The sequence below is a fragment of the Apus apus genome, chromosome 4 (assembly GCF_020740795.1).
Source record: "Apus apus isolate bApuApu2 chromosome 4, bApuApu2.pri.cur, whole genome shotgun sequence".
In the NCBI taxonomy this organism is placed as follows: Eukaryota; Metazoa; Chordata; class Aves; order Apodiformes; family Apodidae; genus Apus; species Apus apus.
In genome coordinates this window covers 13,361,624-13,388,202 of record NC_067285.1, presented here as the reverse complement: position 1 = coordinate 13,388,202, position 26,579 = coordinate 13,361,624, and the positions used below count along the sequence as shown (strand labels likewise).

Genomic DNA, 26,579 nt, shown 5'->3' with positions numbered 1-26,579 from the left:
GCCAGATCTGCCCGTTCCCTTTCCGACAGAAAGCTGATACGCGACTGGTATGTGCCCCCGGCCTCTTTTCCCCACTGCACTGGGATGTGTGTGTGGGCACGGTGCCAAGCAAGGTTGTTTTCTTTCTTGCTTTTTCCACTCATCTGTCCGTTATAGTGAGAACCGCTGACGGGAATCCGCGCTGGTTCCTTGGCGGTGTCTTCTCCGTGCTTTTTCAGCTGTCCTGACAGTGAGGAGCGGGTGAGCTGCTCGGGTAGGTCACCCGTATCTTTCAGGCTTGGTGTGTGCACACGTGCTGAGGTAAACAAGGCGCTTTAGCTCCATTCATAGGGTCAGCTGGCCAGCCTCAGCTCTGTGCTCCTGTTCCAGTTATTTTGATTGACACTTTGATCTTGCAGCTCATAAATATCTTCAGGGTCCTAAAATGTATTTGACACCACCTGTTGGTGCTGCACTTCAGAGTTACAGGACAGGACTTTTTCCCTAGGTTTCCCTCTGCCCCTAGGGCCACAGGCTCAGCAAAGACCTGACTCTTTCTACCTCTGCCTTTCTTTTGTAGCTTGTGTGTTAGTTGCATCAGACCAGGACTGAGGCTTTCCAGCCCGTCTTAATTGTAGGAGGTGTTGACCTGACAAATGCATCTTAATTCCTCTAAGAAGCTTTTGCTTGCAAGAAAGGAAAACACTTTTTTTGCTTTCCTTTTTAAATTTATTCCTCTCTGCAATCCAAATAATGCTGCTATATAGCTTGTGAGGAGAGTGCTTTAAAATAAATAGTTAAAATTTCAAACAGATGGGCCGTGTGGACTCCTGTGCGGGAAAACCGAAGGCCATTGGAGTGCCGCGGAGCTGTTTGTACCCAGGGACATCTGATCAAAGTACTGCCCAGCAGCTCAGTCCCTGGGAGATGTTCTGCCTGAAAGAGGAGATCTTTACAGCTGCTCTGACCCCACAGTTAGGCTATCAGGGAATATTTGAGTTCACCTTTTCTCAACTGCAGAAGTTACCTTGAAAAGAACTTTGTAAATTGGCAAATGGTCTTTCTAGGTAATAAATTTTAATGGCCACTTAAATTTCAGGTGCTGTTTTGTCCACGTGCTGAGCTTTGACAGCAGGGCATTTGATCTCTTTCTTCCTGCTTAACTCAGTTTTGGGGATTTGGAGGGTTACTCTCCTGGTTTCCTCATCTTCATTTAATCTCCATGGGTAGAAGATGAACATACTCCTGATTTTTACCGACCAGTGCAGTAGTGGTTTTCTTTATCTCTTTCTTCCTCTGTGTAGTGATGGGGAAATCTCACTTGGGTTCGGAGCTGTTGAAGGAGAGATGAGGGAGAGCCTCCCTTGGCTGTGGTTTCTGTGCTGTGGGATCTGTTGCTCGGATCTGGGAAGCTTAATTATGTCACTTAACTGTTGGCTGGTTAGGATGGATTTTGCTTCCTGTGCAGGTGTGCGGTTCTTCTCCTCCCTCACCCCCCCCCTGTAATTCAGACTCCAGGTAGCATGATGGGATTCTTAACCTGTAGCAAGACTGGTGTTTTTTTTCTAGTTTTGTTTATAGCAGCGTGTCTGAGGAAATCAATATTATGGTGGCTGGTTTATTTCCCTTGTCTGAAGGACATTAAATTCACTCCTGTGGGTTAACCTAGGAGTCCTTTAATAGCTTGGAGAATTAGGTGTGCATTTTAATGCTGCAAGTGGGACTAAGCCAAATATGCCACCTTATAGTTCCTGAAACTTGTGCTTAAAATAGGCTTATTGTAATTGCTCCTGGTAGCTTGGAAGGTGTGGATTGCTTTCCCTGGTAGCCAGAGGACTGTTCTTGCTTGCACTAGGAAACATTCCAGTAGCAGAAATTTAGGATGACTTCCTAACATGTGTGTTCCTTTGTGAGATCGCTATGTCCTGGAATAGTCTGTGTAGTTATGAATTAATTAGTAGTAGTTAGATCATACTTTAATGTTTACTCCAGAACAGCTATGCTGGTTGGTTTGTGTTGACAAGCCTTGGTGTTAGGACTAGCTCTGTCCTAACTGATTTCTTTCTGAAAGTGCAGATATGATGGAAATAAATGGCTTCTTTGTGTCCTTTGAAATGAATGTAAATAACTGATAGCTTGCTTGATCTGGCATAGTGCAGTGTCTTTTGCAAGAGTTCTTCAAACTTTCTTCTTCAGAGCAACCTTGCCAAATTCCCGTGAGAATGTACAAATTATGGGTGAGAATCAAATTGCGTGTTACTTTCTGGTAGAGTGTTGAAAATAAATAAGCTCACAGTTTTTCATAATTTCCTTCCCACCACATTGACCTTCTGCCACAGTAGGCTTGCTTCAAAACTCATGTCTCTTTTTCCATCCAGGTTTCTGCTACCACTGTTCAGTGCAATGGGCAGCTTGTGTGTTAGTGGTATCAGTTGAATACTTCAGTCAGTTTAAGGAGAGAGGCTTGCTTATTTTATTTTTTTTAAGAGGTTTGGTAGTTAGCTGGGTAGGTGGGGTTTTGAATCTCCCATTCTGGGCAGGTGCAAAACATACTTAACCTAAACACAGAATGAAGGCTTAGGAGGAGGTGATTAAAAGCCAAACACTGCAGGATACATGTTCTTAACGGTGTTGCAGAAGATGAAATTGGGTAGTTCTGTTCTTGTTCTGTTGCTTAGGCTGAAAAGCTGGAGGATTTGGTGGTGGGCCTGTTATTAATGTTCTTTGTCCACAATTGCAAAATAAGTATGTTCCACTTCTACACTGCCAGTTAAGAGAGAGCTGCAGCACAGTCCCATTCCCTTGCTTTTCTAATCCCTTAAAGTGTGAATAAACGCAATGTCTGAAAAAAAGTTTCTCTTTTAAAAATGTTATTTACTAACAAATAAGTAAAAAGTTTTTGAAAGAGAGGCAATTTTCTGTTTCCATCAGCAGACCTTAACTTCGACCAGCACTCAAATCTATTTGCCTGCAATTTGAGCAGACTGAGCGTTTAACTTGAATTCAATCATTCAAATTTAGTGCAAGGAAGCATAAAGTACCTGTGGGGAAGAAAAGAACAGTTTCCCACAGTACTCTGTACACTGACCTAGGAAATGACCTGCCTGACTTTGGTCAGCACAAAGGGGTATCTCATCTGAAGTAAGCCCACTCCCAGCTAATGTGACATTGGCCATTGCTGTACAGGGGAGCAAGATTTCACCTGTTCCAGGACTGATTTGTGTCCTGGCTCCTAAGCTGCAACAGGAAGTAGTGAAGGAGTAATTTTTAAAAATAAGCTAGTGGTCTACTGGTCTCCTTTTTCTTGTTCACAAGTGTGTGGGATTGCTTTCCCCCCCACCCCTTTTCAACAGTTTTCCTAGTTCTCTGCTCAAATGGCACTTGCTTTCAGTGTTTTACACAGACAGATCTCTGCATGTGTGATCCTAAATCTAAAGTGTTCTATTTCTAGCTCCCTGCCTGCCAGAGCTACAAAAATTCAGCTTGAAAAGCCTCATGTTGTAATACTAATATTTTAAGATTGGCCCACTTTCTGCAAGCTATTGTATGGCTGCTTTCCTGGTGGCCTGAACAGCTTCAGAGGGCAGCAGTTTCTCAATCAGTCCTCATGTGGGAAGTTTGAGTCATATGTTTTGATCTTATTTGTATCTGTCTCCACTATAATGTTATACCTGTTAAAAGAAGTCACAGTAACTGTGTGTAGCAGTTCTGAGCGCTTGTTTTCTGAATCACGTGGCCGCCTTGAGAAAATTACTAGATTCCTTATTAAAATAATTGCCAGGTGAAGTTTAAGGTTTTTCTCTCCCAAAAACCTTGTTGGATTTAACTTGATGATCTCTCCATGCTCTGTTGATGTTGTATTGTTTCTTTTTAATAGCGTGTATGCTTGGTGGCTGTATTTAATGTGGACATAGGACCTGGTGAAAAACTTTGTCAGTTTATTTTCTAGTTCCTCTTCTCCCTCCAAAGAAAACCAATCCCCAGCAACATGAAACCTAAACCTTTTACTTTTGAGGGAAGAGAGAAGAATACCTAGACCTACTTGCTCCTCTTTGGATCACAGAGAAGCTTCCTCTTTTTGGAAACAGGTAGACCAGCAAGTGATTGGTAGCCCAGGGTACCAAAATTCTGTATGACTAATGTTGTTCTGAGGCATTTTTCCAGTTATTAGGTCACTTACCTTTCTGGTACAGCTCTAACCCAGGCTTGTAGGTGCCTTCTTTCCTGGTCACTTTCAGGTTTGATGGGTTCCTGTTGTGCTGAATATGAGTCCAGAATTCTCGTCAATGACCTTTATTTAATGGATCTGAATGCTCAATTTCTAGCTTATCTAACAGGCTGTCTGTCTCCTGAGCCAGTCTTCTGTGTAAGCCTGTGTCTGCAGCATTATGAGAAACTAGAAGAAACTACATAAATCCTTTCTGGGATTATCAAAGGCATGTAAAACTCCTTCTTGGAAAACAATATAATTTTCAAGGCTGCTTGGCTAACAAAAGGCACCTCCTCTGATTGTTTTGGAGAAACTCATATAAAAAGAAAGGTGTTGAGGAGGTCCAGTGTGGAGACTTTTTTGTGTGAACAGAGTAGGGGAGTGGGTGGGTGGGAGGGGATTTGCCACCAAGGTACAGAAGTCTTAGCATGCTATGTCTGTAGATTTGTTCCCTGAACAAAAATTGCATGTGGGTGTTGCCTTGTGACAAACTGTTTCTTGGCTGTCTGACAGCGTGGCACCCGCAGGTACTACACTGCCAAGAGCTTTGCTGGCCTTGCAGAGCTCCTGGGGGATGTGTGTTCGTTCCACTGGAGAGGAGCTGATGTGGGTTATTGCAGTCATCTCTCCTGCTGGTATGCTGAGAAGGAGGCATCAAGGGGAATGCATTGGAGGACAGTTCTTCCTGGTCTCCCTTCTGTGAAGCTTTTTTAGGGACCAGGAGAAGGAGACTGCTGGAGAGCAGCAGTGCTGCTTCATCCTGGCCATGGTGAGGAGCCCAGCTGGAGGCTTGGTTCTGCTGCTGAGAGCAGAAAGAAACATGTGGTTCAGGTGGCTGGCAGGGAGAGGAGTAAGTGAATTAGGTGGCCTGAGCTGTAGAGGTTTGAATGTGACACTCATGTTGGGAATGATTCTTGGATTGCTTTTTAACTAGTTGCTAGCAGCTCTCATCATTCAGCAAAGACAAGAAGTTGCCTTTTCTTCCCCTCAGCTGTTTGCTAAATTAGCAAATGCTTTCCTACATTGAAGCCGATGGGAGTGAATTCCCCCACAAGTGAACCACGTTCTTATCTGCTTTCTCTGTGTCTGTAAAGGTCATCTGTAACAGGCACAGATGTAAACTTCAGGTCAGTCTGTGCAGCCAGCAGCATTTCACAGCCAATTTTTGAGTAGAATAGAGAGAAGATGCAGAACTGAGCAAATTCAGTAGTGCAGGAAAATGATCAGGTAGTTTAACCATTGCAGTATTCTTCCAGGGCTGAATTTTTTTCAGTTTCAGTATTTCTCTGCCAACATGAAGTTCTGAAGAGCAGAACACTTTCTTGGTGAACTTCAGTTGACTCTAAGGATGTTAGAACAATGACAGTGAATCCTCTGCAGTAGTGCGTGTTTGACCATGGCTGACTGCTTAGAGAAAGTATTAGAAAGAGCAAGTTTATTTTGTTCCCCACAGAAGCTTAGTGATCTCATCAGCCTGTGATCCAAGAAGTTCTGGAACTAAAGATACTGTCTTTATTAAATAGCCTTAGATGCTTCTTTATTTTTTTGAGTGAGTCTAGTCAACACTGGACCTTTGTCAGCTCTTGCACATAGTCAAATAGCAGTAGTGGGATGTCTCCTGTCAGGAGCTTTGTGCTGCTAGTGGCAGAGAGAGGAGGATCTAAAGGTTGCATTTCTGATTCTGAATTCCATATGAAGCCATCCAAAGGTAGGTTTTGTTTTGGCAAGCTGTGATATTACTCTAGGTGTTACATGAGGAGATGAGTGAGTTAGTCCCCTCACACTTCATGTATGTTATAAGCCCCAGTCCTTATTCAAGGAATTGTTATAATGAGTGGGAGTATTGGGGGAGTGGTGGTGGTGTTACTAGGTTACTTAGCCTAGAGCATCAATGCCATTAAGCTGTAGACCTACTAATCTTCCTGGTGTTTACTACTGTCAGATATTGTTTTGTTCACTTGGAAGGACAGGCATTCTAGTGCACAGGAATTGAGACCTTGGAAATCTGAAGTCTCACGACTTCGCCCCTTCTAAACACTTTAATATATGGTTAATATTAAGAGTCATAAGTCAGTTTTACAGCTGCTTAGGCACCATCAAGTAGGCCTCGAATGAAGTGAGCATCCTGGCAGTGTGTTGAATGAGTCTATATCTCATCATGCTGTGCTTTTTCCATTAATACTTAACAAGAGCTCAATTTTTCATTAGCTAATGTGCCTCTACAGAGCTGTGGTGGAATTGCCAGGTAGGCCAATTGCATTTCTGGTTTTGAGTCCCTCCCAATTTCACTAATGAAGCTTGTAAAACTAGCCCTCAACACAGACTGCTCTAGTACTCTGACCCATACCCTGGTGAGCATGACCTGCAGTCTTGTTAGTTTGACAAGGTCCTGAAATACAGCCTACCAACTACAAATAGGAGTGTAAATACTTGGTGCTAATAAGCTACAGCCAACAGCACATGGCTAACAGTCCCAGATCAGGTGCTTGATCCAGCCTGGCTCCTGTCAAGGTCACAGAGTAATTTCAGAACTATCTAGTGATGGCTTTTTGTTTCACTTTTCAACAATATATAATATTAGAAAGAGGTGTGCATAAATCTGTCATTAACCTTCTGGAGTAATCTACCTTTTCCTTTGGCCTAGAAATCGGCATCGCCCGATAGTTGCTGGCAGAAGAAGCAATGCTGGTAACAAATTAGGCTTAAGGGTGATGATATATCAAGCATCTGTGAGAAGAGTGTGATAACTAAAGCTGTTCAAGAAACTATAAGAGGAAGATATGACCTACTCACCCACGTGCAGGTCTTTTTACAGAAAGGCAGGTGTAGGGAAGAGAAAGGGATGGCCTGGAACAGGTAAGCTGAGAAGCTCATTGATGTTCTAAATGGCTTTATGTACAACATGGAGCAACGAAGTTCTGATTCTTTAAAACATATTGTTATAAGTTGAGGCAGAGAAACTGAAGTCTATTAAAAGATTTCTCATAGCTTCTTTAAAACAAAACAAAACCAACCAACATCCCACCAAATAAGCTCCACTAATGTTATGACTCCAGGACACACAACTGTAGTGTCTTTCACAAAGTGGAGCTGGAGGAACCAGGTCCCTATTTGATACTAACTTGAAACACAAAGTTACAGTATCCGAAGGATAGATGGCAGAGACATTATCATGCTTGGAGAGAAACTGGATGTTCTTTTGACTTGGCACTGGGGTTGCATATACTGGATGTGCAGTGGATGGTTCAGTTTATCTTTCCATTCCTGGACCCTAGGAACAAAGAGGCTTTGATTCTTTCCAAACTTGTGTCCATTAACTCTTCCTATTTTTGTTCTCCTTTACTCAAGTGCTCTCTTCTCTGTTTATGGCTGTCTGTAGTAGCTTTTCACTCCAGACAGTCATGAATAGGGTCCCTTGGAGACCTTCAAGCCATTGTTTTACTGTTTTGTGTTAAAATTTCCTGGGAGACTTCCAGAATTTTGGTAGGCAGCCAGTTTTCACTGAAGAGAAGGACTTTCAGGATTTGTCACACTTCTGTGTTGTCTCTCAGACATCACACAGGCTGTCTGTCTTGGATAACTGTGTTGTTTTAGTACATAACCTGTAAATGCGGGAGATGTTTCTTTGGATTGGCTGGCATGTTGGAAATTAGGATTCTTACATGGGTGTTTGTGGTTATATTTGTGATTTAAAGACATGAGTCAGTCTTCCTGTTTACCTGCTGGCGATGATATCTGCTAGTGAAGGAAGACTAGAGAAACAACCTGTCTTGTAACCAACTTGTCTTAAAATACCCAAGCCCTAGATGGAACAAAAACCTGAAAGCTAATATAACTTCTGTGAATGGGAATTTCTAGTTGTCTCTTTGTACTGAAGCATTTTGCTTGTAAATTGCTTGCTATAATAATTTCAGTGTTTAAATATGAAGCAACAGACCTTTTCATCAAAGAATTGTACTTTGAAGGGCAGAGTACGTGTGATGCCTGTCAATCTGGGAACTGAAACCTGATGATTATTGAGGCCTCAAGAGTTACAAGTTAACGCAATTCTGTTGCAGTTACTAATTAACCAAGCAAGAGCTTTGCTCCAGCCAAAGGAGCTGAGGCCAGAAGATGAGCACATACATTCAGTACAGAAGATCTGCACAGTTTTGTTTTCTGTAATGCTTTCCTTTGCGTTTGCATTATTCTTTTGCTGGCAGTCAAAAGGATCCACTCTTCAAATGTGAGCAGTGTTGTAATGTTGCTCTCTGTAGGTTGAATCCTGCCATCAATACCGGACTCCTGCTTGCTTGAGGTTCTCTCCCGCAGAAAGCACAAATGGAAGTTGGTTTTTTAATAGTGATTTTTTTTTTTTTTTATGGTGGTAAAATCGCTTAAAGGGATATGATGGAGCCATCCATGGCTGTTGATGTTTGTGGAAGTGAACAAGGCTTTATTTTCCCCACTTGTTCATGGGTAATGAGAGCAACAAAATGCTGTCTCTGCCTAAGTTGGATCCTCTGCTGCCAGCAAACAGTTTTAAGAAGGATCTTGCCATTTCTGGTTTACTTCCAGAAGATTGTCCTGCCTGCCCTTTGCACTGAGAGGTTCAAAGTACAGCCCTTGGCCGAAAGTGAGCCTGCAGGAGTCCTCTTCCGTGCAACAGTTATGTGAGGACAAAGATGATCAAATGCCCACTTTCATTGCTTGTGAATTGCTTGTCAGCAAACTCCTACAAAAAAGGAATAAAATCTGCTGGTGTGAGCTTGTTCTTGATAAAAATTTACAATCTGGCATCAAAATTAGGTCTGGCAGTGGGTTTTAGGCAAGCTTCAGGCTTGGTTCTTCCTATCTAGCCTGAGACATCTTTCCATTGGAAGCAAGTGCAGCTCTTACAGTTACAATTCCTGTACACAGCAAGTGCAGACAGGGACCTTCAGTTGATATTACAGGGAATCTAATAAGAGTTAAATTTTGTACTAGTTAAGGTAGGCTTAAATTGTGAATTAGTTATTCCGTAGCTCTAACTTGAATTTTAAGGGTCATCACTTAAGTTTTTGCTTCAAGGTGGATCAGTTAGTGTGTGTTTTGCTATATGAACTTGTGTGGGCTTTTCCCCTGCTGTGTACAGATAAAGTTTTTTTTCTTCAGCTGTTATTTTAGAGTCTTGGGGATGGGGGGAGGAAGTATTTCTCAAGATACCAGTTATATGAAAACTTGCTGCCTAGGTCTTTCTTTTCTTCTGGCAGAGGAGAAGAGTAAGGGATGCCCTCACTGGAGGCTGAGGCAGTGGTCCTGTGAGTAGCTCACTATATGGATTACATGGTTGTAGTGGTATGGGATTTATGCTGCTCTTCAGATATGCTCTGGTCTTTGTTGCATGAGGGCTCCCTGCCCTCATAGGGAATAACTTTTATCTTCTCATTGATATTCTAGTTTGCCTGGAGCATTTTGGAGTGATTAGGCTTGAAAACACTGATAATTCCACAGCAAATTCAAGAACTTCACACTGCTGACTGGGAGTGTTTTTTTCTTTTCTTAGTGTTGAAGAGTTGCTTGTACTGTGTGAATGGAATTTCTCACAGAGAAATCAAAACCCCTATATCAGAATCATTGTCTGTTTCTCTCAATGAAAATCCTGTACAGTGTACTTTAGACTTAACATCAGCTACTAAAAGTTTGAGTGCTCACTTGCAAGAGAAATGAGACTTTCTTGTATTCCATGTAGAGAAATGCTTGCTTCTGTTCCTTCTAAACTTGTGTATTTGTTTTGCTGTGACACTTAAAGAGATCACAACATCAGAACAACTACTTAGAGCTCTACTCCCTTTCCATATGATGGAGCTTGCCTCTCTACCATAATCAGGACTGACAGTTTTGTAGGTCTTTCTGTTCAGTTGACAGAGGCCCAAGGGGATTATGATCACTAATGTGGAATTGCTTCGCCAGTAGCTTACTGGTTTAATCCAGTTTGTGTTGTATTGTGTGAGGGCTCCCAAGGAGAACCTGGAAAAGGAGAAGCTGCACCACAGTTCACTCTGAAAGCAGCCTTGGTGGGGGGTGAAGCTTCCCAGTGTGGGAATCCCCTGAGGTTAGAGCATGAGGAAGGCAGCTGGGGCAGTGAAAAGACTTAATTAACCTACATAATGGATGGAGTCTCCAAGAACTACAGCAATGGGTTGCTTGAGGCCAATTGTAGGGTTGAAGTTGTGTGTTCTGTTGTAGTGTGTGCAGCCAATGTGCAAGCAAATAAGTAGCTTTTTTCCTGCTTTCTCCAGTGCCCCTGGGGTTAAGAGTGGGGGTGAAGGTTTCCCTGTCCTGTGTGATGCACCAGAGATGAGAATCCAAATCTCTCCTCCTTCTCTCTGCAGGGGCACACCTGCTGTGCATAGGATGAGAGGGCTACCAGGAGAGCTCTGATGTCAGTGACTCTATTCTGTTAATGTTTTGTTTTGGGGTGGTTTTTTTTTTTTGCTTTCCAGAACAGCTGTTTTGAATTTTCCAGGTTTTTTTTGTAATCTTTGAACAAGTTTTCTTTTTCTTATGAGAGAGAGACACTGGGGAAGGGTGTGGGGAGAGGGAAGAGACACATACGTTTGAGTGTTGAGAGCATTTTAATTTCTGATTCCTGGCCCAAAAACTGGGTTTAAACTTGTTGCTTGCCTGCTGTTTGAACGTAGTCCAGTGGTAAGAGGCTTTAATACATTTATTCTTTGCAAATCATCAACCTCACATCTTCCAGTAAAGGAAAGAATTTGGGATTAAAGCTTCCAAGAGTAATAGCCCTCTGAGCCCTGTGCCATGCACAACCAAAAAGTTCCAAGGAAAATATTCAGGAAGGGGTAAGTTTTCTAGCTGTATCCCTGACAGCTTTGCAGAGAGATCAGTAGGTGGTTTTAGGGGTTTTTTGGCTTGTTTGGGGTTTTGTTTGTTTGTTTGTTTGGGTTTTTTTAATAGACATGAAGCCATTCTGGAACTAATAACTATGCTGGAGTATCTTAATCCAATCATAAGAATAATTAACCTGTCTCTTATGTCCCACATTTATATTGATAATGCTCTGTAGTTTGCCATTTTCCCACTACTCAATTAATCTCTAGCTGAAAACATACTTGGAACTATTGGAGGCTGCATCCAGGTACCCTGCTTTCTACTTGTATCTACCTGCTGATCAGTAGAAAGAGTTGAGCATCTCCTGAAGTTCTTGAAAGGCTTAAAGGAGGATGCTGAGCAAAGAGCCACTATGAGGAAGCTGGTAGGCTTGGGGACTTGAGTAGAATTTATACTGAGTCTGGTCTACATCTGTTTCCTCTGAAAAGCACTAAACCAGTAGTGTCCTGTGAGTTTTTAGAGGAAGCTTCAACGTGAACATTCTTTCAGGAGGGAATGAAGTGCTTTAAACTCAAGAGCTTCTTTCAACAAATGAGGTTGTCTTAACCATCCTCTCCAGTGCTGCAGTTACTAGTCGTGAAAAGCAATGAGTGTGTACTGTGATTGTACATGTATTCCCACAGCTAGAAAGCAGCATGCAGTTTCTGGGAGCAAGAACTGTTGCAGTGGTAATGCTCATGAACAGTTCTCCTAGCAAAAGGAATTCTCACCTCTCATTGTTTTCTATGGCTTTGAGGATGACTTGGGCATAAAAAGTGAAGATGTGACTGGATGCAAAAGTTCTTGAAGATAGGAACAGGTTATTTTTTTAACCTCATAAAACTGAGTTTAAAGCACACAGGAGACCTACTTTTCTTATTCCTGTTTGTTTCCTCCAAAATTGAAAAATGATCCAAGGAAATCAAGGGCATAACTGCTTCAAATGAGTTGAGAGTTGGGCAAGGATTAAGTGGAAGGTTTGATCTTTTGGATTTACTAGTGCTGCCCGAAGCTGCTTATAGACTGTGATGTCTTCTCCTTGTGCTTCAGCTACTTTGCTCTAGAATGAGGAGTGATTTTTGTCCCCTTCCCTTGTATCAACTGAATGGTTTTGTGGGAGGCAGTATGTTTCAGCTTTTCTCCTGTGATTTAAGGTACATAATAGGAGTTTTGTTTAATTTTTATGGAAAGGCTTCCTTGCATGATGATTGCAACTTTCTTTAGATGGACAGTCCCTTCAGAGACTCTGATTTGGTTTCTCTTGCCCTGAGGTCCTTGGCTTTGTCTTTATTTAGTGTTTTCACTCTCCTTTCTGTGTGTAGTTCTGCTTGTTGGCAGAAGGTGAGGAAAAATGGAGAGGGGCTGGGAGACAGTAGCAGCAGATGAGACCAGGCATCCACTTGTGGAGACACAGTTAAGGTGAATGCCCCTGTAGTTAACACTTTGTTCTGTGTAACTTAATGGGTACTAAAATAGCTGCTGTAAAGTTCGTAATTGGGTTCATTTCTAGGCTCTTACTGACACAGTGGGTTTTAATCTGTTGGTTTTCCTTTACTGGGTCAAAGGTGCTATTTATCCTTTTTTCCTATGCTCTTTGGCTTTTGTTTTCAGGCAGTTTTAAAGTAGTGTCCAGTTTAGGACTGATTGTGAACTAAACACTTTTCTGTTTTGCTGGGCTGAAAACCTAGTAGGCAAGTCTTTGAGTGGCATGTCTGTTATTGCTAAAATTCCCAGTCTTGTGGACTATGCAAGAAACTCTCCTTTTTTTCTGGTTGGTTACAAGGTGGTAGCCAAAGTATGTTTAAAAACCATGATGCCATCATGAGCCATGAAGTTTTGAGCTCTATTCCTGGTGCAGCTGGCAAGTTATTGTTGCACCATGGCTAGCTTGGTTACACCAGCGCCTGAGACAATAATGTTCCTCATTGCCATCCATTCCAAGGAGTCTTGAGCAAGCTGGGTAAGAGGGGTGCAGTGACATAGACCACAAGTCTGTTCTCACTGCTGGTGAAGTTTAGGATGAAAACAATGGCTTAGTTCAGCTTTTCCCCTTATTCTGTGTGTGATTTTGTGATATGGGAAATAGCAGCCCACCAACCTGCTGTTTGTTGTCTGTTGAGTGGTTGTGCAAAATCTGTCCTTTTGGTACTCCGGCCCTGCTCTAGGGTGGTGCAGGCTACCTCCTCTGTATGCTGCTTACTCTATCCTGATTTTTCTGAGGGAATTGGCAGAGACTGGATTCTGCCACTGTTCTGATGGTTGTGTTGTGCCCATGTGCACATCAGGGTCTAGGTTGGACTCTCCTCCATGACATAGAATGGAAAGTGCCTGTGTCTTGTTCATACCAGTATCACTACATCTCTTCATGTTTCTGTTAATGACTAATGTCTGATTAAAGTGTCTGTTAGTGCAGAAGCTTAGTGTTGGACTTCAAATCAGGGGCAGCATTGTGTTGTGCTGGCATGAAAAGTCTTGTTGTGGTTGTGATCATATTGATATGTCCATCCTGGTTCTTTGTTGTTTGCTTTGACATAGGAGGTGGGAACAGGGTGAGAATTTTGTTCCTTGTCCCATTCAGGAAAATGGATGTGACAGACAGGAGCAGTGAAGACATGATCCATTTTCTCATCCCTCTCCTGGGGGCTAGGCTTGTGCAGGGAAGGGGTGGACACAATAGTTCATCCTTCTTCCCTTGACTGACTAAAAGAAGAGGTGAATGAATGGTGTCCTCCAGTAAAGTGTGAATACAGAAATCTCATTTGAAAAGTTGCTACCAGAAGTGACAGAAATAGATTTCTAGTTTCAGATAAAATTGCTTTTCCTTCATTTTTAACTCCTTTGTGTTGGAACAGGGAGATGGAGGGAGTGATGGCAGGACTAGGTAGGGCAGCCTTTGAAGTCTGGACAAGGAAGAGATGGGAGTGTTGCAGCCTTTGAGTTGTTAACCTTCTGAAGGCCTGTGGAGTAGGTGTCTCATTACCCTTGCCCCAACGAATGCACATTTTTATCTGTGACATACCAAACAAATTGCCTTCTGCCTCAGAGATGGTGAAGGGTTGTTAAACCTGTTTGGCTTCGAGGCAGTCATTCTGGGGATTCTCTTTATCTGCATGTGTGAGGGTCAGGAGGCCTGCAGAAGCCACCCTCCTCTTCTTGTGTCTGATGTGAGGGGTTTCAGTAAGTGCTTACAAAAATAGTGGTAGATTGTCCCTCCAGGGTCAGGCAAGGGAGCTGCAATGCTTGTGGGGAAATGTGCGGCCACAACCAAACGAGCTAGTGCCTTCTCACAACAAAGATGATGCTTGAGTACAATGTTTGGAGGTCTTATTAAAAAAGTTGAACCTTAAATTAGGTGTGCAGTTTGATTTACAATTCAATACTGAATTATTGAAGACAATTGTCACGTATTTCTTGTTGTCTAGCTGTTTTTAACATGTGACTGAATACATTAGTGTATGTCAAAGTGCTGACTTCAGTGTGAAGAAGCAGTTTATCTGCATCATGTACACATAGATGCATCTTGGCAGTGATCATGTTTTTCAGTATATAGCATGTCTGTAGCAGGTGACAATAACACTGAACAAAGCTATGAGTATTTCTGCTTGCTTCTGTTTTGTTGCTCTTTTTTTTTTTCTTTCTTTCGGCTGTTGCAAACTCCTGTTGGATTGCTGAGATGAGCCTGGGTATGGAGATGGTCAAGGTGACTCCAGCAGCTCTGGGAAGCGAGGGGAATGTGAGAGAACTTCATTTGTTCAATGCGTGGGAGAAGGTTATAGCATGAAATACAGAAAATTAAAACTATTATAGAAAAGCTTTGGGGGAAAAAAGTAGAATGAGTAAAGCCTACTGATGAGAATTATTACTGAAGTATCTGATGTCCCTCTTCTGCTCTTGTCATGGCTAACATGCTCCTGATTTGCTGTTTCTGCTCATTGGTGTTTTGGGGCTGTCTCAGCTATCCATTTAATGTTAGTAAAGCAGGTGCTGCATTAGCACAGACAAATGAGCCTATATGTGACTCATTGCTAAAGGGAGGATTCATTTAGTGGAGCAGTTAAACTGAAAGTATGGAAATTTTCAGGGTTTCCAGTGATAACTTATTCCTTTGGATATTTATGTTATGGATGCAGCAAATAAACTTTTTACTGTGGACACTGATCTATTAGGAATTGACTTGTAGTCATAACTTTGTGAGCCTCATAATGCAGGTAACTGCTTGGTAGTGGAAGCTGAGCTAAGTTTGAACCTATAGAGGATTATTGACTTGACGTTTTAATCTGTCAGCTCATTCTTCACTTTGTTTAGATGTTGCAGGTTTGAGATATTTTTGGAAAGCATACTGGGGAAACTTGCAAACATTTTTCAAACAAAAGATGGTTTGGCTTCATGGCTGGGAGGGTTCAACTGGACACTCGCTCTGAATTTTTTTGTTGTTGTTTGGAAAACTTAAGTTCTTAGAAGTTAGATGGCCTTGGCCTTCTTTGTTCATTCTTCTGTCTCAGACATCTGTATCAGCTCTCACCGAGCTCTTTATCTTACTTGGCTTTTCTGTGTATGCCTGGAGGCCTTGGCTCACATTCTCAAGAGTGTCCACTGGTTCAAGAAGCCATCGCTGCTATCAAATTACCTTGACAGCTGTTGTCCCATTTCATATTTGCCATCCCCTCCCCCTGGCTCCCTTGTGATTTTTGGCAGAAGCTGTGGCTATTGAGCAATAAAACTTGGATCTGAGAATCCTGTTGCTGGTGGGAAAATGTGATGAGAGCATACTCATTAATGCCTTGCAACTTGACTTCTTGCTGATGTATAATCAGTAGCATCTTTATTTAAAAACAAAGCCTACCACTAGCTACTCTGTGGATTGAGTGGATGGTTCATTTACTGTTTAACTGGAATTATGCAATGGGTGCTGGTCTCTTAGAATAGCACGTGCTGTACCAAGGTGTATAAGACCAGCCAAGCTCTTGACTTGGAGTCCTTGACAAATCCCTGTGTGTAAGGACTGCACAACTAGGATGAAAGTGATTCATAAGGGTACAACTGACTTTGTCTTCTTGTTAGTTTTATTGAAGATCCCTGCATAACCTGGAATAAAGCTCCTGTAGTACTACTTAGTAGACTTTAAAGATGACCATATAAGAAGCAAGTGGTCTTGCTTGGATTTGAATTAACTAAATGTAGAGACAGCATTTGGGGATTCTTCCTTTGTGTGTGTTTGGGTGCCATTCTTTTAAATGCAACCATGAAACTCTTCTGACAACTGACAGAAATGGTGATGATCTTGGGACCAACCATTGTAGGAGTGCTGCCATCTCTGTAAGCCTCAGCTTTTAAGATGCCTTGTGTTTCCTTTATCAGTTGCTTGAGAAGCTGGCTGATGCTGCATGCTTTAATCTCTACTGAACATTCCTTTTGTCCCTGTTGGAACACGCCAGCAACTAAATTTTGTGTAACATGCTGGAAAAATTAGGAAGGAAGGAGCAAATCTTAATTGGAAAGATGACTGACAGAAAACAGTTAATGTATCCAGAACATTCAGTTCTGAGGAACAAATATAGGAAAAGCATATAAAATTATTTCACTTGCAATGTGTATGATTTACTAGCTGATAACATCAGTGTGAAATGTAAAGCTTGTAAAAATCTGGATCAGACTAACCTTAATGCATGTTTTACAGCTCCTAAATTACTGTGCCAAAGGAGGAAGACTAGACTCCCACTGAAACATGCTCTGTGACTGTTTTGTACTTGTCTGCAGGGAAGGGTATTTTAAGCAGTTGGTGAGGAGTTCTGGTGTGTGTGGAGTGAAATCATGGCTTTAGTCAGTGGCTGTAAATTTGAGGGCTGGCATCTTGGAGCTCCACTTTGGTAGCAGCTGGTGGATTTGTGGCACATTGTGGTCCCCGGTGCTGTGGAGTCCTCATGGGTCATGCTGAAGAAGAGCTGGAGGTGTGGTGCAACCAGCTGTGAAGTGAAAGGGTGGAAACCTGAGACTGCACAGGTTCAAAGAAGATATCCTCTGAATTTGGGAAATTGCAATTATATCAGCATTAACCCCTGTGAAAGATACAGAAAATAGTGAATGGATTACACCTGGGTGAAAAATGCACATCCCTCCATGGGCTGTAACATTTGAGTTGCAAGGTGGGATTCATGGGCTTTCTGTTGACATGTGGGGAAACAGCTTTTAACTGACTTTTCTTTCCCCTGAAGGAAGACAAAAAAAAATACTCAGAGGCCTCAATTTGGCTTACAACTTGATTAAAGCTTTTCTTCCCTCTCTTAATAAAAGTGGTGATTTATCCTCGCTGCCCTGTGTCCTTTGCTATCCTGGCATTTAACACAGGTTTAAACAAGGTGCTCCTTGGTCTGGTCTCTCCATGGAGAACACAGAAAGCGCTGGAAGGCTTGAGCTTCCTGCGATCCCTGGCATGTCTTCCGTTATGCAGCTACGGTTATTGTAGCAGTAGGGGACTTGTTAGTTTTCCAACTGCAGTTCCCAGTGAACGTGTCCGCTCTGCGGTGTAGACTCCTGCATGTTCGGTGTTAAAATAGTTCTATAGCTTTCAGGCATCTTGCATTTCAAATATGGGTGGAGAAACAAGTGCTGGCCTTTAAGGCAGGGGTTTCAAAGCTTTCAGATATCAAAGGCCATGTTGACAACTTGGCAAGCACTTATGGGCCTAAGTGTGTTAGATCTTTAGGATAGGAGCTGACTTGCTGCAGGCATTGGAAGGGATGTTTTGCATTGTTTAAATGTATTGTCAGGTGTGTTATGCCCTTCTTTGCAGGGTGGCTGCTGAAATGTCTCCTCCTAGGCTTGGCTCACTTTCCTGTCAGCCAGAGGAGGGGTTAAGTTGCTGTTACAAGCCACACCAGCTTGCTGTCCAGTCCCTTCTGCTTATGTTCCATTTTTGGGAGGGATTCCTAGCTCCTGGTTCCTCAGCTGCAGTGACTTGTGCCATGGCTGTGGAGGGTGGCAGGGAGATTTTTGGGGAGTGAGTTAAGCTCAGCCAGCAGGTTGCAGGGCAGGACGAAGCATCTCAGCTGCAAGCCCTTCCTAGCCTGCTCCTGGGTGTGGGAAGCCAGGAGAATTCTGCAAACCCAGGAAGGCAGCCGGTTCTGGCAGGGCAGAGCTTGTCTATCCTGGTCAAGGTCTCAGGTCTTACCAGGTTACATGCTTGTTGACTGTTTGAAATACCAGCATGTGTCCCTTCTGCTCTGCTCTTGTACTTTCCAGCCTTGCTGAACTGCCACTTTGCTTTCTTGCATCAGGTGCATTGGCTTCATCAGTTTGCTGTGATATCTGAGCATCTTTGGATGACAGACAAACCTCTTACCAGTACTTAATGAGCTGTGCTTAATTCCTATGTGAGGCAAGTGAAATACAGAGGTCAGTGCTAAAACACAGTGCAGAAGGATGAATGCAATGCACAGACATACCAGAACTTCTCTTAACATCAGCCTTGTTGCATCCAGTGTGGAGTGGACCCAGGCTCCTTGGTTCAGGTCCTTGCCTGGTTCATGGACAGGACTTGAGCTCTGGCTGCACCAAGTGGCTCGCTGGCTGAAATGGGCAATGCTGGCACAGACATTTCAGCTTTTAAATGCAGTCACAGGTTTTGGGCTGAGGTGGTAGTGTACTTTAAGAGCTACATTGTTTTGCATGAAAGACTAAACAACAAATCTGGAGCAGTGTGGAGGAGTAGCCAGTTCTAACTCCTAGTCATGTGCTTTCACCACAAAGACCCTGTTTCTTCTTTTCCTTAACTGAAGAATTCCATGAGATCAAAAGCTAGTTAAGGAAAATAGAGCCCCATGTGGTCCTGTGTGGTTACTTAGGCAAGTGCTATTTTTAGAAATCCCAATTGAGTAAGCTCTGGCTCTTGCTGCTGTTAAAATCCGTGGAAGCAAAATGAAAACTTCTACCTTCATCTCAACTGCATGTAGGCCACTTGGCTCTAGCCATCTGGGTTGTTTCTTTTTCTCACTTGTGCCTCTCCCAGCTCATTCCCTGCCTTGCGGGGATTTTTGTCTTACCAAGTGAGAGTTAATCAGTTCCTTGGGTGTTCGAGATTTGGAATAAGGCAGGTAGGAAGTAACGAGTTGTTCCCATTTTGCGCCTCTGAGGATTGTTATCAGAGTTATTAAGGAGCTCTTGCCCTCCAGTCCTAGGGTTCTGCCTAATTTTGCTCAACTGCTTCTCCTTACTTTAGCTTCTGTGGCCCAGTTTCATTTATCAGTGCATTGATGATGCTTCTTGCCCCCGGGTTTGAAAAATGTGGCTTGTTTGCAGCTCTTTCACTTTGATGCTGCTGAAGAAAACGTCTTCCTTACAAAGTTTTGTTACAGACCTGCTTCATCTGCTTTGTAGGAACATTTTGCAGGGGATGAAGTAAGACAGTTTGTTGTTGAATCAAAATACAAAAAACTAGTTCCTTTTCTGGAAACAGTTGCCTGATGGTGAGCAGATTCCTCTCCACAACTTAATACCCTCCTTTGCAACACACAGATTTTGTCAGTTATTTTTGTGAGTATTTTTCTCTGAATCTGAGCAGAAAAGCAGCAGAGGAGTAAGGTGGAAGGCATGGCAGGAAAAACAAGATGCTACTGATTGAAAAAGCTTTGGGAGTGTGGCTCCAGGGCAAGACTGCTGAACCTTTTAGAGCTGGCTGAAAAGGCTGAGAACTGCAAGTGGTACTTTTTTCTGATTCATACTGCTTGTACAAATTTATTTTCTTTTTTTTTTTTTAATATTGTGAGGAAATAAGTGTCACAATTCTAAGTAGAAGAATAAATTTGTAAGGGCCTGGAGATTTAGCCAAGAGACTTGGTTTGGAAGTGAGGGCAAACAGTGCTTTGAGTCTGATCTCTGTTTGAAGAACCTTTTGTCTAAAAATAAGAACAGCAACAACAAAAAAATGCTTCTGAAATCTTGTCAGGGCTAAAACTTTCTGCATCATCAGGGTCCGTGGAGAAGGCATGACAATATTCTGTGAAATATTTGAGGTTCATTTAAATGCAGAGGAAGTGACTGGTGACTTTTTAAGTTTGATTGACATTAACTACTTGCTAATGTTTCATGTCATGCATTTAGTCAGATCTTCTCCCCTCATTTCTTCCCTTTCTTCTGTGCATTTGTTCCTAGACCCAAAAAAAAATGTGGTTACTGCTCCTCAAGGCTAGAATAACTTTCTGTCTGGACAATTTGGAGGCTTTATGGCTTCCCATCACAGAAGAGAAGCCCAAGTAAATGATCCCAAATTCTTTGAAAAGTGTGAAATAGATAAAACCTAGCTGCCCTTTAGAGACTGGGCATCAGAAACTGCATCCATATGTGAACTGCTGCAAAGATAGACTGTACAAAGTTCTATTGTACCAAGAGCCAGGAATTTGCATAATAAAATATTGACTGCTTTCCCCCCAGAAAAGGAAATTGAGGTAATGTCTTCTTACAGCAGAATGTCCTTGCTGAAGCCTAACTGAGGAACAGGGCACTGTCAAGCCACAGAATGGAATTAGCCGGATGTAATGTCCCATGAAGACACCACTGAATTGACTGGTGAGATGTGACATCAAGTAAACTGAACAAGCATAACATTTCTTGCTTGCACCCTTGTAACTGGAAGAGAAATTGTGCATGGAGGTGTTTTCAGTCAGTCAAACAAATTATTTCTGTAAATGTGCTTCCTCCCCTGCCCAAAGTCCTACTTTCTGGTGGCACTGCAGTAAGTTTTGGGTTTTTTTGCTAGTAAGCCTGCAAGTCAGCCTTTTCTGTTGTGGTTCAGCCAAGGTGAGTGGGGAGAGTTAGGTCCCAAAGTGTTGCCTTTAAATGGTTAATAGCTTGGCTATGCCTACCTTGCTGTAGAGCCATGCTTCCCCTCTAAAGGAAGGGAGTGATTGTGATGCTTTTGAGTTGCAGGAGTGTGAAAAGGCTTGCAAGAAGGGGCGGTGTAAGAAGCTGGCAAAAAGCAGATCAACAGCACGATTTTAGCTCTTGCATAGCCACCTATTGGGTGAAGCACCTGCAGCTCTTACTCACCAGTAGAGGAAATAGTAAATATTAAGCAGAGAAAGCTGTGTTGAGAATTACAACATTACAAAAAGATTGCCCTGCTCTGCTTCCTCTGTTAGCCAAGCTGTGCAGAGGGAGAAGCTGACTCATGCCAAGCTGTGTTACAAGCTGCTTCAGGTACAGCAGTCAGAAAACGGTGTCACTTCAGCCCAAGAGAGCTGTAGGAACAGAAGTGTGGTAATATATTAAAATTATATCAAAAGCTCTGGGAGTTTTTAATGAGATCAGCCCCATATTTATTTTCATGGTTAGGAGCAGAAATAACTGAATGATGTCAAGGATCATAGAATCATTAAGGTTGGAAGGGACCTCCAAGATCGTCAAGTTCCAACCCCCCTGCCATGAGCAGGGAACCCTACCACTAGACCAGGTTGCACAAAACCTTGTCCAGCCTGGCCTTAAAAGCCTTCAGGAATGGGGCATCAACAACCTCCCTGGGCAACCCATTCTAGTTCCTCGCCACCCTTATAGTAAAGAATTTCTTCCTAATATCTAACCTAAATCTCCCCTCTCTCAGTTTAAAACCATTGCCCCTTGTCCTATTACTATTTTCTCTGATGAAAAGCCCCTCCCCAGTTTCCTGTAGCTCCTTCAGGTACTGGAAGGCCCCTATAAGGTCTCCCTGGAGCCTTCTTTCCTCTAGGCTGAACAGCCCCAACTCTTTCAGGCTGTCTTCATAGCAGAGGTGCTCCAGGCCTGTGATGTAAAAGGAGATGTAAAAGCCAAGACTGTCTCTAAGCTGGTCAAAAGCTTTGCTAACTGCAGATGGGCTGCTTCAATTTAGTATATCAAGAGCTTGCAGGTAAGGTGTCTAGGTAGAGCAGAGACCTGTTGAAGGTCCCCAAATATGAAAATCAGGTGAGCATGGCGTAGCGCTCCTTGCCTTACCTCTTTGCATCAACAGTAGGGCCAAGTCAGCCGAAATACTTTCTCCAGGCTTTGCTGAAGGGAAGAAGTATTTTATAAAACTACACATATTTGTTTTATTTATTTTGCCTGCAATGAAGGAAAACATTGCTCTGCTGGTCAGAGGCTCTTTGGAAGCAGGGCTGCTGTATGTGCCTGGCCATGATAGAGATGAACATATCTGATCTGGCAGTTGGAGTGCTGCAGCCGTTTGGTTGCTTTGTGGCTTGTGGAAATTATCTTTGTATGGCATTTCAATGGCAGCAAAGGCCTTTGGCTCTGGAGCTTGAGCCCTGCTCCTGCAGTTTTGAGGAAATACATCAGCTCCTGTTGGGCTGGATGGTGGATACCTCCCAGAGGGAGCAAGGAAGCCATGGACTGAATAAGCAATGAAATGTATCTAGCAATGAGCTTGCTCCTCCCAAATTAATATTGGAACAGTGGTGGGTTGCAAAGGTGTAGATGTTAGGCTGGAGCAGTGTAGGATGTTCCCATTTGGAAGCAAGATGAGAGATATGAGAAACCTTTCAAAATGGGAACCAGCTCTCCTTTCCAGGTGGCTAAGCCAGGAAGACTTCAGCAACCTTATTTCTTATTAATTTTTAAGGCCCTATTTGGAGAAAAACAAAAGTTCCCTACTTTATCTAGCATCATGGCAATTGTACTGATTTTTAGACTTGAACCTCCACAGTACTGGAAAAAGTAAATTTCTTTTCATGTACTTATCAGTAGCTAACAACATCAGAAAATTTACTTGGTTTTCCTGCCTCATTCTCAAATACCTTCCCTTTTGCCTCCAGCCACACAGCATCTGCCATACTAACATTTTGTTTTGTTCAGAGCAAATTGTATTTGGAAACTCGGGAGAGGCACAGAGTTATGTGTAGTAAAAAGTCTTTATAAGTGAAGAGAAAAGTTGCACTGAAGCAGTCCTTAAGAACTTTGTTTTGGATGTCAAGAAGTTGCATGTGTTTTAATTGAGGACAGAGGTCAGCACAGTTTCAACAAGTTCAACACCAAAGATAATGCAAAAACTTGTCTTTAGCCTTGCTAAAGTCAAAGAAGAATGTCTGAATATTTTTATTTTTTTTCTCTTCCCTCCCTTCTGGGCATATTTCACCTTGAATAGATGAATTCTAAAGCCATGCAAAGAAGTCTTGTGTCTCTTAAACTAGCTGTTCATGGAAGGATGTTATTCTTGTTTCAGTATGACATAGCTTGGAAAAATAAATTAACCAGATATTAAAAATCATTATTATTCCACACTTGAAGTCAGCAAACAGTCAGGAATCCTTTAGGCTCAGGAAAGTGAGCCTTTAGGCTCACTTTAAGAAAAAATATTTCTGCCACAAACTTATGTAAAACCTGGGATTGCTGCAAATGCTTTTTGTCTTGTGAACATCCTGCAGTGTAGGCTCAGTCTTTGTGGGGACAAGGTTGCTCAGTGCCTCTGGAGTCTGCATTTCAGTTCTGTCTCTCTAAACTGCTCTGTGGTCCTGAGCTCCCTGTCATCCTGCCACTACATTTTATTGCAGAGTTTGACTTCTCTAGGAGGAACCCTGGATGTGTGAAAGATGAGAGTACAGCCCAGGCTTTTTGTCAGATTGTGAGATTTGGGCTCTGGCAGGGGATGGGATGAGAATGTTGTTGCCTCACAGTGTAACCTTAATTTCTTGCATCCTCCATAGGCTTGTAACTTATGGTTCAGTCACCTGTAAGTTCCCAGTGGAATTGGTCTTGTGTCTGATACTGGTACTTACCTTTCCTAACATGCAATACGCACAAACATGGCAGGAGACAATTCTCTGACCTTGATACTTGATGTTACCCCTGCCATGCTTTGCAGTGGTGGACATTATGCTCTGAATTATGCTCTGCTGGGTCTTTTGAGCTGCACCTCTGTACTGCCTAGTGGAGGGCTCCTGATACCTGCCTGGTGGCTGTGATAAAGCACTTATGTTAGCATAAAAAGAATAGACAACAGGCGCTCTGCCAGAGAATTAGTACAGATGGGGAGTGAGAAAGCTCTCTGAAATGTTATGTGGCTCCATATACACAGAATCCTTAGGTACCTGATTCCCATGGAGTTCAAGAGAGCAGTGCATCCTAAAGTGGGTTTGCCTCTAAGATGTTTTTTGGAATAGTGTCTTGTACGTAGCCACAGAAGAGAATTCCCTCTGAGGACTGGATTGTCCTTACTTTGTCCTCTTCAAATGCAAACATTGTTAGACATCATAGTCTGACCTTAAAATTTTTTACTTTAATCTGCTTTACATCAGAGAGGAATTGCTTTTCAATTTCCAAAATACTTTAACTGCCTTCTATATTGTCCTTTAGTGGCTTAAATTGAACATTTAAGAGCATGAAGGCTTTCTTCATGCTGAAAATGCAGTGTTACACTTTGATAGAGGATAAACTGTGACTGCCTGAGATGAGCAGTTGCTGCATTGTGTATGACAGAGCAAATCAATTTCCTTCCCATTGCTTTTCCTCTTGGGAGATAACATGCCAAAGTAGTCAGTACCCTGCACTATGAAGGTTCAGGGTTGGACAAAAAGTGCACTGAGGTTGGTGAGTATTTTCTTATTTATCCACTCCACTAATGGCTTAAATAATTTTGCCTTTGGAAGACTTAGCATAGGATTCCAGGTGTCCTAAAAATAGGTTTTAAGTTTACTGCTTCACTAAAAAGTTCCTGATGTTATTTTTTCCTCCTGTCATCTCAGACACTTTTCTGAATTTGGCAAGCAAATAAGAAACTTGTCTGTTTGAAAAGGTTTAAGGTGTTTGTGGAGAAGGTTTGGCTCAGCTATGTATGTTCTGTTCACAAAGAAACTCTTCGGGAAAGCACGAGTCTCTTGTTTTCTAACATTAACAGTATAGTATTATGCTCTTAGGTGAATTATTAGAACTGTTGTGGACAACTGGCAAACATACCAGCCCTTAAGGAGAGATGAGATACAAACAATTTTAATCTGTCAAAGTTTGTGTTGTAGAAAGAGAAATGCAATCTAACAAGAGTCACTCTGCGTTGTGAACAGAGGTAGTACGAGTACAGAAGCCATCTGCACATTTAAGAAATCAGGGAATGTACTGAGTATTGTGAATGTGTAGGACTACAGAGAGCAGGGTTTGGACAAGTGAGACTTTTTGGTTGTCCCTGGTAGTCCAACATACCCGGTTTTCAGGAAAAGTTGAGTGCTGAGTGCTTGGATGACTGGCTCTCTGTGAGGGGTCAGTTTGAACAGCCAGGGTAGCAACTGAAAAATACAAGGGACTTCTTGAAATCTGAGAAACTGACTTGGCCCGTGGTACAGTTGCCTGCCTCTGTGACTGATTGTTTGCTTTTTGATGTCACCAAGTGACACCATTTCAGCTGACAGCCACACAGTTTTATTCCTAGACTGAGCAAAGGGGCAGGCGACACCTGATTTTCTCGGTGCATCAGGTTTCATACAGACTTTTTTTCAGATGAGAATGAAAACATGCTTAAACATGAGAGGGAGAGATGTTGAAAAATTGACATCTAGTTTGTGATCCATTTGTGGTCAAAAGAGCAACAGCCAGTGGTGCATTAAAGGACAAGATCCACTATGTCCATTAAGTTTGAAAACTTGAGACATCAGTCAAGTGACTTGGCTCAACATAAAGCCTATTTAAAAGAGCCTCCACTTTCCCAGATTGTTGCCAAATGTCTGTTTTGAGACACCTGAAACCAGCATAACTTCTGAAATGGACTGCAGACTCTTCAGCCCATGAGCAGAAGACAACACATACCTGTGCATATTGTCTGTGTTAGACACATTGTATTCTGGCCTGCTTTGGTGGTGCTTGGTCCTTCTGACCCAGTTGAAAGACCCCTGGTGGAAAGTGATCTTAGTGAGACTCCCAGTATCCTGCCTGTTCAGTTAGCTTATCTAAGTATTTTTTTCATGTTGCTTTCACCAGAGGGAGAGCAACACAACACGAAGAGAAAAGCTGTTCTCCATCTGTTTTACCTGTAGTCATTAATTAGAAACTGATGAAAGAAACAGACTTTAGTTCAAGGTTGGTTGATTCTTCTTCATAATTCAGGCATTTTGAATACAGAAACACTGCTGCTATATGGCCAAGTAGAGCACACAGCTGAAGCTAAGATAGCTGGGTTTGTCCACACAGTGGTGGAGGATTTATACCAATTATTTAGATGCTGTACTTCTGGTTGCCTGCAAACAGAGGCTCTTGCAGGGATTTTGAGATTTCATACTTTATGTATTTGCATGCCTTAATCCTCCAAATGGCTGGTGTTATAACTGTGTGTAGAGCCTTGGGGTTTCTAAGTGTCTTCTACAAATTGTTACAAATTATTTTTCCTAAACCAAATAATTTTAAATATTGAGAGTGGGGGACATAAATACATTAGTGCTGTTGGTTTGGTTTGTGTTTTCTGAAGTATGTTGGTAAGACTTCTGTTGAGCCTCTCTGGTGCTTAAGGAAGGAATTGAGTATGTGTCTTTCTCTACTGGTATGCCTTTTCTAAGTAGAGTAACTAGTTTTTGTGTTGAAGTCTTGCATGTCT

At 42.4% G+C, this 26,579-nt stretch overlaps 1 protein-coding gene across 1 annotated transcript in view; it reads left to right on the top strand.

The window, feature by feature from the left end:
- CNNM2 (cyclin and CBS domain divalent metal cation transport mediator 2) overlaps nt 1-26,579 on the top strand; it is a 120,905-nt gene that overhangs the window by 1,755 nt on the left and 92,571 nt on the right. The window lies entirely within an intron of this gene.